Consider the following 13,202-nt stretch of genomic DNA (forward strand, 5'->3'; position numbering starts at 1 on the left):
CTTGTACAATAATAAAAATATCAAATTAAAGTAAATTCCAAAGGAAAGTGATGCCATAATTTTCCTGGGCAATCTAACGTGAAAAAAAAATTCCCTGACAATTAAGAAGGCCTTCTAATATCTAATGTAAAACCTTCCCTCATCTCTTTCGTGTAAGTTGCCCTCCCACTGACTCCCCTGACAAACTGTCTGTACCAAACAGACCTCACCACTGTTCCCAAAGATTCAATATTATTTGTTTAGACTATCATTATACCCATTCCCTCAAGAAATTTTAAATCAATTTTTCTAGGTATATGCTAAGATCTGAGGATACAAAAATAAATTAGTCTCTGTTTTTAAGGAGATCATAGTGATACTTCATTGAGAATTCAGAAGGAGTCTTACAGTCTTCTTTGTATATTTGCTAACTTTTGAGAAACTCTGTCCAACCTTCACTGTCTTATTTCATAGATATAATTATAGATATTGAAAGTCTAATTTTGTAATTGCCAAGGAAAAATAATGTAAAAATAGGAAGGACAGGGAAAGAAAGAAGAACTGAAAAGGCCAAAAAACAGAAATAAAAGCCGTAACAGAATTATTCTGATGAATAAAACATATAGGGAAAATTTAGTGACTGTGTATTTTTCTTGGGCAAATATGATCAACACAGTGAAAACTTTCCATATTACATGAACAGTTTTTCACATTGCAAATTGCATACTATCATATTATTTTGAATTTTCTTATGGATGTTTCTACCTACTCTGTGGCGTCATTCATTTGTTTCTGCATTTTGCTTTATGGAATTATTTTATGGCCATGTAAGTGCTATGTGAGAAAGGTCAATACATTATGTTAAGAGGAAGAGTAAATAGGTGGTTTTGATTGAGTGTTTAAAAACTTTTCTACATCAAAGCTCATAGATTTTATGATATCTACTTTGGCTTCCATGGACGTATTATCTCGTACTTGATTCAGTTCTGTATCAATGAGGCTTCCAGAAAATTAAGCTATTGCAATAGATAAGGAATTGATGTACTTTGTATGGAATTTCCATATGGATTTATATCTCTGTAAGCTTAGGTGGCTAAATGGCATCTCTATCCATCCAGTTCCTCATGCTGGAACTCTGGAAGTTGCTCTTGACACCTGCCTTTCTTTTCATCCCTCCATCCTATCCATCACAGGTCTCACTGACCCTGCTTACAAAATGGGTCTTGAATCCTTTCAGTGCTCTTTATTTCCATCTTGATGCAGGTCTCAATCATCACACAGATGGATTACTGAAATAGATTCCCAGTTACACTTCTAGCTGTCCCTCTTGATCCCATCAATCCATTTTTCACATAGCAGTCATAGCAGTATTTTTAAAAACTCGAATTTAACCACATGGCTCCCCTGCTTAAATCTTTTCAGTGACCTCCACTGTTTTTAGAACAAAACCCTAAATCCTTGCCCTGATCTTCATGAAGTGTCCTCCGCTAGTCATACTTCATTCCTTTTGGTGAGCATAAGAGCTTTCTGCTTCAGAAGCTTATATATGTATATTTCTTCTTTAGTTGAGTAAATCTTGTTTATGATTCAGATTTCTCATTAACTGCCACTTCTCAGGGAATTCTTCTTCTTCTCTCTCTGTCTTCCATAGGTATCCTACATAGTAATTATATTTGTAATTGACAAGTTTTTGGCTATTTAGTGGTGATCTCCCACAAAACCTCAAGCACCATGAGTGCACAAATCCTGCCAATGTTTTTTAATATATATATTTTATTGCACTTTAGGTTCTGGGCTACATGTGCAGAACATGCAGGATTGTTGCATAGGTACATACATGGCAATGTGGTTTGCTGCCTCCATTCCCTCATTACTTATATCTGGCATTTCTCCCCATGTTATCCCTCCCCAACCTCTCTAGCCCCTACTGTCCCCCCATTCCCCACCAACAAACCTCAGTGTGTGATGCTCCCCTCTCTGTGTCCATATGTTGTTCTCACTGTTCAACACTCGTTCTCACTCATAGGAGTGAGAATATGCAGTGTTTGACTTTCTGTTCTTGTGTCGGATTGCTGAGAATGATGGTTTCCAGATTCATCTATGTCCCTCCAAAGGACACAAACTCATCATTTTTTATGGCTGCATAGTATTCCATGGTGTATATGTGCCACATTTTCCTTGTCTAGTCTATCATTGATGGGCATTTGGGTTGGTTCCAGGTCTTTGCTGTTGTAAATAGTGCTGCAGTGAACATACAGGTGCATGTATCTTTATAACAGAATGATTTATAATCCTTTGGATATATACCCAGTAGTGGGATTGCTGAGTCAAATGGAATTTCTGTTTCTAGGTCCTTGAGGAATCACCACATTGTCTTCCACAATGGTTGAACTAATTAACACTCCCACCAACAGTGTAAAAATGTTCCAATTTCTCCCATCCTCTCCAGCATCTGTTGTCTCCAGATTTTTTAATGATTGCCATTCTAACTGGTATGAGATGGTATCTCAATGTGGTTTTGATTTACATTTCTCTAATGACCAGTGATGATGGGCATTTTTTCATATGTTTGCTGGCCTCATAAATGTCTTCTTTTGAAAAGTGTCTGTTCATATCCTTCACCTACTTTTGAATGTGCTTGTTTGTTTTTTTAACTTAGTTTAACTTTAGTTTGTTTAAACTAAATCTGTTTTAGTTCTTTGTAGACTCTGGATATTAGCCCTTTGTCAGATGGGTAGATTGCAAAAATTTTTTCTCATTCTGTTGGTTGCTGGTTCACTCTAATGATTGTTTCTTTTGCTGCACAGAAGCTCTGGAGTTTAATTAGGTCTCATTTGTTTATTTTGGCTTTTGTTGCCAATGCTTTTGGTGTTTTAGTCATGAAGTCCTTGCCTATGGCTCTGTCCTGAATGGATTTGCCTAGGTTTTCTTCTAGGGTTTTTATGGTGTTAGGTCTTATGTTTAAATCTTTAATCCATCTGGAATTAATTTTAGTGTAAGGTGTCAGGAAGGGGTCCAGTTTCTGCTTTCTGCACATGGCTAGCCAGTTTTCCCAACACCATTTATTAAACACGGAATCTTTTCCCTATTGCTTGTTTTGTCAGGTTTGTCAAAGATCAGATGGTTGTAGATGTATGGCGTTGCCTCTGAGGCCTCTGTTCTGTTCCATTGGTCTGTATCTCTGTTTTGGTACTAGTACCATGTTGTTTTGATTACTGTAGCCTTGTAGTATAGTTTGAAGTCACGTAGCATGATGCCTCCAGCTTTGTTCTTTTTGCAAAAATGAAAAGAGAAAAGAATCAAATAGATGCAATAAAAAATGATAAAGGGGATATCAACACCAATTCCACAGAAATACAAACTACCATCAGAGATTACTACAAACAACTCTATGCACATAAACCAGTAAACCTGGAAGAAGTGGATAAATTCCTGGATACTTGCACCATCCCAAGCCTAAACCAGGAAGAAGTAGAAACCCTGAATAGACCAATAACAAGGGCTGAAGTTGAGGCAGGAATTAATTGCCTACCAACCAAAAAAAGCCCAGGTCCAGATGGGTTCACAGCCGAATTCTACCAGATGTACAAAGAGGAGCTGGTACCACGCCTCCTGAAACTATTCCAAACAATCCAAAAAGAGGGAATCCTTCCCAAATCATTTTATGAAACCAATATTATCCTGATACCAAAACCCAGCAGAGACTCAACAAGAAAAGAAAGCTTCAGGCCAATATCCATGATGAACATAGATGCAAAAATCTTCAATAAAATGCTGGCAAACCGATTGCAACAGCACATCAAAAAGCTTATCCATCACAATCAAGTAGGCTTTATCCTGGGGATGCAAGGCTGGTTCAAGTCTATAAATGTAAGTCTATAAACACAATCCACCACATAAACAGACCCAAAGACAAAAACCACATAAGTATCTCCATAGATGCAGACAAGGCCTTTGACAAAATTCAACAGCGCTTTATGCCAAAAACTCTCAATAAACTAGGTATCGATGGAATGTATCTCAAAATAATAAAAACTATTTATGACAAACGCACAGCCAATATCATACTGAATGGGCAAAAAATGGAATCATTCCCTTTGAAATCTGGCACTAGACAAGGATGCCCTCTCTCACCACTCCTATTCAATATAGTATTGGAAGCTCTAGCCAGAGCAATCAGGCAAGAAAAAAAAAATAAAGAGCATTCAATTAGGAAAGGAGAAAGTCAAATTGTCTCAATTTGCGGATGACATGACTGTATATTTAGAAGACCCCCATTGTCTCAGTCCAAAATCTCCTGAAACTGATAAGCAACTTAGCAAAGTCTCAGGATACAAAATAAGTGTGCAGAAATCACAAGCATTCCTATACACCAGTAACAGACTTAAAGAGAGCCAAATCAAGAACGAACTGCCATTCACAATTGCTACAGAGAGAATAAAATACCTAGGAATACAACTAACAAAGAATGTAAAGGACCTCTTCAAGGAGAACTACGAACCACTGCTCAAAGAAATAAGAGAGGACATAAACAAATGGAAAAACATTCCATGCTCATGGTTAGGAAGAATCAATATTGTGAAAATGGCCATACTGCCCACAGTAATTTATAGATTCAATGCTATCCCCATCAAGTTACCTATGACCCTCTTCACAGAACTGGAAAAAAAACACCTCAAACTTCATATGGAACCAAAAGAGAGCCTGCATAGCCAAGACAATTCTAAGCAAAAAGAACAATCATGCCTATTTTGTGTGCTATCATATTGGCAGTGACTAGAACAATGCTTAGGTTAGAGTAGTTACTTAAAAAAAAAAAAAGTGATTGGTGAGTAGATGAATGATGGTCCTTGTCTTGGCAGATGTGGCAATGGAGAATTAGGTCTGGCCTCAGGTATTGGTCAGCTCAGTGCCACAGCAGCTGCCTTGGATGACATTCTCTCAAGTTATTCTATTTATCCCATCATAGATGTGATCATTCTGGCCACAATAGCATTTTTATATTTGTTTTCTGAAACTAGAAAGGGGTTCATGGCTCCTGAAACAAACTGGGGAAGTAAAACTCAGTATTTCAGAATAAAGAACAAAGAAAAATTACCCAATACAACAAATGTCTAATGCCTCTGCTTGTCTTTTAATTCATAAGGAAGCATGCATGGGTAATATATAATAACCATTTATCAGTGTGCTAATAGTGTTTGAAATTCTATTAGGTGACATGATGAGGAAGCTCAAGATGGATGGAGTTGTTATATATTTGGTGTCTTGAATGTGCCTGCCAGAGCCTTTAAAGTCAGTTTAGTGGCCTATTAATGTGTCCATTATGAACCCAATTTCTTACCTTCGTCATTTTAAATCGCATCTGTCTATAACTTCATATATGTTATTAGCCTAAATTCAAACATTTTATACCAACTATAATTCTTAGTTGTTAAACTGGTTTTGACTTATTGGAGCTATATTAAAACCTAATAGGTGGAATAATTGGCTTCCATAACAATTCAGAATAAGAGAAGTCCATGTTGAGTGCTATTTCCAGATACCTGAAAAGCTATGAACAAGTCCCCTTTGCCCTCTACTGCGTCTCCCTACCCCTGCTGATTCCACACTTCCCCAGTTTCTAAGCCAGTCATAACTGCATCCAAACAGGAGCCATTAAACCAGGCATGCCTCCAGGGAAACACTTTCAAGGGTTTCATAAGGGAGCATTTCCCCAGGAGCAGTCAGTGTCTACCCCTGAAGGACCAAAATGGATAGGCTCTAGATGTTCTTGTTTCAGGGGGATGAGCTTGAGGCCATTCTCAGGGAGAAAAGTGAATTGCCAAGTCCTCTCAGCACTCAGTGGTCATATAGCATTCCAAGTCCTTCTTTACATTTTAACAGGATACATGAGAATCTACCCTCCCATCAATTTGCATGCCTTTCTCCTCTCTGTCTCTTAGCAGCACTCTGAGCTTTACCCACTATATGAAAAATTCAGCTTTCTCCCCACAGAATGGACTCCTAGGTACAGGTCTCTTTAATGGTAATCTTGCAGCCAAGAGTCAGCCAGGCCAATGTGCATCTAACTGCCACATGCTCAGATATCTGTGTTCCTGGGATCTTTAATTTGTTTATCCTCCTTGCCTACCTGTGAACTCTCTCATGCATGCTGTATGTCTTTGAGTGCTTCTCCCCTTTCTGAGAGAAGCAAAGCCTTCTGGGGTGCAATAAAATTGCTTTAGGAAGGCAAGAAACAGATGGAATATAAATGGGTTCAGGTGCTCCAGGGACCTCAATGCTGTTGCAGAAGGCAGGCAACAGAGCATCTAAACAGCAAAAGAATATTTGCTTTTTGTCTTTTAAATGTTGTGTTGGGACAGAGGAAGTTTCAAGGTTAAGAATCAAAGGTTCTCCACTTTGTGTAAATGATATATACACTGTATTCTGTTTAAAGCCAGTTGCTTTTTAGATTTCAGGAGAAATTTACTGGTGGCTGTAACCTATGTGCAGGGTGAAAGTTAGGCCCTAAATTTAATTCGTGGTAAAGTGATTCTTCTCCTACTTTAAGAACTATTTCATAAGACAGAAGAGTGTCTTTGCAAGACTAAAGAGTTGAGTTAGAAGCCAATACTGGACTCAGCTCATGCTGTTTTTCTCATCTTGGACAAGTCACTTAAATTCCCGGAATCTCAGTATTCTAAATTCTAAAATGGAGATAATAAAACTCGTAATGAGGACATTTTGAAAGTATACAGGTATGCATGTCAAGTACTGGCAAACTGTTAAAATTGCAAGATCAATACATGCCTGAAATCCACAGTTACCTGCTCTGCCCCTTCTATCAGATAAATGATTGACAAACCCTGTGGTATCACCACTGTCTTCATTGCTCTATTTTACACTTCTCATGAAATTTCTAACGGTCACCTTAGATACTACTTTTAGCCCCTTCTGTCTCACTCTCTTTTATTTCCTTGCAATTTTCATCAATAAGCAAGGCAAAATCCTACCAGCAATAAGGCAGAGGAGAAGTCTGTCAATTTGGGAGAATACATTTTGCCATGGAGTCAACAGCCTCAGTGAACGGTGTTCTTGCCAAAATGTGAAGCTTCCAAGAAACAATTAACGATAAACAGTGCTTATTAAGTGCTCACTTTGTGCCTGGTACTGTTCTAAGTGCTTGACTTGAATTTACCAAATTAATCACCCCCAAAATACTATGAGGAACATCTCATTTTTACTCCCATTTTACATGAGAAAGGTGATAGATCGAGAAGGCAAGTGACTTGTCCAAGGCCAGACAGGTGAAAAAGGGAACCGAGATGCTGACCAAGGGCAGGCTTGTCTCCAGCACTCATGTCTGTAACTACTAGGAAGGCTGTAATTTGAAACAAAGAGAGGAGATTTGTCCTGCTTGCCTGGACTTTCGAGCTAAATATAAATCTAGACTCATGCAGAGCAACAGGTCCAGTATAGTTTTACTGATACACTCTCTGTGCTATAACTTGTAAACAATGGCCTGGGGCAAGGGGGGAACATATCCGCTGAGGTTTATTGCCTGGCAGCCTAAGATTTATAACCTACATATGGTGGTTTTTAACATCCCCCTCATGTATATTTTCTTAGCAAGATAGTACATTTCTCAAAGGTTGGTGTACAGCTTTTTGTTTCTCTTGCATATCCTTTACCTACAGTAATTTGGGGCTCAGTAAATGGTTTTGATTGACTGCCTGAATTTCAGTGACTATATGGTGGTCACAATAACTACATTTGCAAAATGAAGCAAGAGCTAGGAGCATGGTTCATCTGAAAATCAGGGATTTTATTTCAAGTTCTGGGACTTTATCCTTAACCTGGTTTTATAAGACAGCATATCAATAAGACTTTCAAAGTATATTTCTTGAGTGTTCATCATCAGCAAAGGCCAAGGCGAGGTACTGTGAGGACAAAGGCACACAAGACAGGGCTCCTGCCCTCTAAGACCTCACTATATTGTGGAAATTAAGTCCAACAATATCCCACTAGAGAAGCGGAAATCAAACTGGAAGAATCTGGAATGACTCCTTGGAGGAGGTGGGATTTAGCTAGACTTTACAAACAACAATAGGATCGAGAAAAATATATGGAGCATGGAAATTCTAAGAATGATCCACTTGCCATTAAACAGGGGTAGAAATTTAAGCCTGAGTTGATGCACCCACCTCAGAAGGCAGTTTGTCTTATTCCTTCTACCCTGGAACTTTAATGAGGACAATTACTTCTTCAAAAAAGTTCTGTAAGATTTGAGACAGAGAACTAATCCTTCATGATTTGCTTGGTATGGGAATTGGGAGGACAAAATTGTTAGATGCCTCCTGTGTACAAAGCAATATTAAGTGCTTAACAATTAAATAATACATTTTGTAAAAGCACAAAAAATGTATTATTTAATCCTCACATTGGTTACAAATGAGGAAACTGAATCTTAGAGAGAAAAAACTAATTTGTTTATCATCATACAGGTAGTAAGTGGCAGAATAGAAATTCAAACCTAGGTCTGTCTGACTCCAAAGTTCATACATTTGAATAATATATACCTTATTCTGTCAAGTTATCTGAGGCTTATCCTGCTGTGGGTTCTTATTTATTCTTCTCTGCAAATAGTGCATTTATAGAAAAGTTACAAAAACCTAAAAATTCAAAGTTTACTTTTATTCATGTGTCTTGTAGTTTCACATTAACTGCCTATTTTTCTTTTCTTTATTGCCCCAAACTTTTTCTTTTTTATTTTTTTAGCTAGAACTTTTCAACCTTTTGTGATCTCTTTACAATTCCCTTTAGAATGCATAATTGTGCTCGATCAATTTGTTAGAGGCTTTTGAAGTGTTAAAAAAAACTACATTAAAATTATTTTCTTTCAGGTTTTATGTTAATGAACATAGGTGTTATTCAGAGCAAAGTCAGAATGTCAAGGGAACTTAAAGTTATTCATACATAAACTAAAAAAGGAAACATCTTTAGTAGAGGAAAAATACATGTAATGAGTAAGTACGGCACACAATTCCTCCTTTCAAAAATGTCAGCTCGTATTGAACCTCCATTCTAGATATCTTACAATTACTTTGTCAACAGAAGGTAGAGTAGTGATGGATGACGCATTGGTTCTTGAAACCAAACTTTCTGCGAGTTACTTAGGCTGAAACTAAGTGCTTTTACATTCCAGTCTTATTGATGATAGTGGTTTTATATTTATCACCCTGTCATTTCAGCTGACTATATCAGCCTCTTCCCTGTAAGAATATGGACACTAATGGAGGTGTGTCCTTAGTGCTCTGAAGGGTCACAGATTCATTCTGTGAACACAGTCAGGGCACAGGCTGCTTTGCGTTGAAGCTCAGAGGCAGCTTTACCCCTTTCAAAAAGGGATCAGCAAAGAGGGCCTTAAAAGGCCTTTGGAAATTGTGTTCTTATTGGCTCTCTTTTGACCATGACCCATCCTTGTGGTGCTGCACACAGAGGCTTTCGTCTCTCACTAATGGAGCGTTACTATTTTGCAGCCTGCCCTATAACAGGAAGAATTCTACCAGGACCTTGGCAAGTCGGGGACCTGATTGCAACACTTTATTTATAAGAAATTCTGTCAAGAATCAATAATAGTCTTGGGTCTCAAGTTCTTTCTTTAATAATACTTTGATATGATTTGTCACAAGCTAGCCCAGAGTATCCTCAAGATTTTATTACTTAGCTTGCAGCACAGTGTCTTATCTTTGAGTCATGAGATCAGCCATGGGGAGACCTTTAAAAAGCTATATTCTTTACTGTTTGGTTATTACAGAAAGTCTATATTACTCAATAATACCTTTTATAGGGTGTGCTGTCACATCTTCACACAGATGTTTAACCCCAATGTAGATAGACCGAATGCCTGGAGGACATTTTAGTGACATGGACATTGTTTTTCATGACTGGATGCCTGATGTATCAATAGCAGTGAAAACAGAAAACAAATGGAACTATACAAAAATAAAATCACCACCACAACAGAAAAACCCACTATCACCGTCACAAAAAAATGTGGACTTATTTTCTTACCCTGACATTTCTGACCAGATCTCTAACTAACTGTTCATTTTTACAAAGATTTTGTTTAGAGTCCAGAGTGTTAGGTTTTTATTACCTGAAAGCAGCACAAATTTGGAGAAGTCAATTTAGATTCCTTTCTTGTGTGCAAGCAGCTCCTTAGGTCTCAATGTACATCTCAATAAACACAATCCTATGACATCAGTAGCATGCTGTATAGCAATGGCTTTAAATATGTTTTATGCTGCTCAGCCATGGAATTCATATTCTTACAGCTAATGCCTGTTGGTAAATTCCTGTATCGTTACATGTTGTATTTACAAAACTATATATTGTCAGCCTAGAGTTTCGTCTCTCCAATCTGTTTTTCTTCTTTGAAGGAAAATAGCAGAAAATGTACTAATACTCACTGTAGACAAAACACACACACACGCACACACATGGAAACACACACATACACACGCACACACAAACCAAGATTTTAAAATGGTAATCATTTTGAATTTTGAAATTAGAGAAAATGAGGGAGAAACACTCCTTGGAAAGTTATTATTTTAGATCTTTCATCTGTCTCCAAATTGGTACTAATCTTCCATGTAGATTTAAGAAAATTGTTGGTATGTGAGCAAACATTTTATTTAAAAGTTTTCTGTTTTGTTCTTGCGGCTGCTGCTGTTGCTGTTGCTGAAGGGGATTCTCCTTATGCGGCCAGCTGGCTTTCCCAACAGCTCCCATCCTGGCTGACGTGTGCAGGGCACGAGGAATGAAGCTCTGCCCTGGGCTCAGCATGGACACACTGCCACTACCCAGAAGACATCCTGGCTTTATTTCCTTGCCTTATGCAGCATAAGCAGAGACAGCAGTGGTCACACCTTCTGGCTGTGACAGGCTGCTCTAAGAACTTTGTCTTTCTCCTCTCACAAGGTGAGGTCTGCCTTTCAGTCCAGAGACTGAAGATAGATCTTGTCACCTGCTCACATTCTCTGCCCACACTGGGCTTCTGCTGTGGCTTAGGGCTAATTGGTGACAGGCTTATCCTCTTGGCATCTCCCGTCCACAGCGTCCCCAGGACTGAGTAGTGCTGAGAATGTGTGATAACCTGTCTTGAGATTGACCTAAGAACCCTAGCTTTACCTGTAGGACTTTGTCTAAGGGCAGGGGAAAGGAAGCTCTATCTGCTAAATAGCTATCATGTGCCAAAATCTGAGCTGGACCCTTTATGTGCATTGGCTTGTTTAATCTTCCTGTCACTGCCAAGAAAGTATCATGCCCTCGTGATGAAAGTGAGGAGCCCTACATTCAGAGATTAGAGAGTTTGCTGCCATCATACAGAAGATAATGTAGGAACTGGCCAACAAAGTGAGGGAGATTGGATTTCAAAATTCCTAGTTTTGCTGCTAAAAACCACACCACCAAATTAACAAACCATGCTGCCAGCTTCTTCCATATTCACATGGATGACTGTTCCTTTGAAATTCTTATAGCCTGTTCGCCAGCCCACTCACCACACCATCCAAGCACTCTCCTCTCTTTCTATACAAATCCTACCATTTTTTCAAAGCCAAGGTCAGTCCCACTTCTCCATAAACCCTTCTCCAATAAACCAATTCAGATATTTTATCTAAATGTTTATTTTGAAATAATTGTAGATTTACTTACGATTATAAGAAATAATGCAGAGACAGCCTGTCTATCCTTCACTATCACTGTATTAGTCTGTCCTCCCACTGCTAATAAACACATACTAAGACTGGGTAATTTATAAAGGAAAGAGGTTCAATTGACTCACAGTTCAGCATGGCTGGGGAGGCCAAGGGAAATTTACAATCATGGTGGAAGGGGAAGTAAACACATCATTCTTCATATGGTGGCAGCAAGGAGAAGTGCTGAGCAAAAAGGGGGAAAGCCCCCTAAAAAACCATCAGATCTCATGAAAACTCACTATCAGGAGATTAGCATGAGGGTAACAGCCCCCCTATTCAATTACCTTTCACGGGTCTCTCCCACAGCATCTGGGGATTATGTGAACTACAATTCAAGATGAGATTTGGTTGGGGACATAGCCAAAACATATTATTCACCCAGTGTCTTTCAGTTTTAATATTTTCTATAACTATAGTGTAAAATCACATGAGAATATTGACACATTCTATCAATATTACTCATATTTCACCAGTTTTACATGCACTTGTCCACGTGTTTATTTAGTTCTATAGAATTTTACCACATGTGTAAATATGTGTGAGTACCACCACAATCAAGATGCAGAATGATTCCATCTCAAGGATCTCTTGTAATTCCCTCATATAGCCATTGTCATCTCCCTACTTCCTCCCTGCCTAATCCTGCCAATCAGTAATCTGTTCACAATTTCTATAATTGTGCCATTTTCATAATGTTATATAAACCAAATCATAGATATAAAATGATACAAATTGTGTCATTTTAATGACATTATAGAAACCAAATCAAACTGTATGATTACATCTTTTGAAAGTAAACATATTCAGTTTTGGAACTTCTAATCTTGACTCAAGTACATTTTGTGTGATCTCACTCACTCATTCATCCATTCAAAAAATTTTAGGCCACCTACAATGTGTTTGGTACTATCTGAGATACTAGAAATACAGTAATAAACCAAGCTGACAAACATCTCCTTGTAATCTATTTTGGTTCTTTTTCCATAGTGACATATATTGCTTTGGAGGCACTTCTTATTTACATTCTTATCCTAGCTATAGATTGTAAGCTCCCTGAGAGCAGATAACTAATCAAACAAGTCTGTTATTTTCACACATAAAAGCCTAGAGACGCAAACCTTTACTAAGCACATACAGCTTAGACTTACCAAGCAGAGAGACATCTGTAGGGGTCATCTGGTCCATTCTCCGACTAAAAGATCATTAAAGGAAGAGACACTATTACTCTCTAACACATGTGAAGGGCTTTGCACTGAACAATGACATGTAAAGTAATCTAAGTATATCAGCTCCTTTCACCACTCCATCAGCCTTCAGCACCTCCCACTCACAGATATCACACTGTCAATCTTGATGCCTCCCACTCAGGGTAAGCTGAGTAGCTCCACTTTGATTTGTTATTGGCCTGTGCAACATATGCCCACCATCCTCTGGATAAAGAACTGTGCATCAGAAAAGAACAAGGCCTGCTATTATGTA

The sequence above is a fragment of the Cebus imitator genome, unplaced genomic scaffold (genome assembly GCF_001604975.1).
Source record: "Cebus imitator isolate Cc_AM_T3 unplaced genomic scaffold, Cebus_imitator-1.0 Scaffold286, whole genome shotgun sequence".
NCBI classification, from domain to species: domain Eukaryota; kingdom Metazoa; phylum Chordata; class Mammalia; order Primates; family Cebidae; genus Cebus; species Cebus imitator.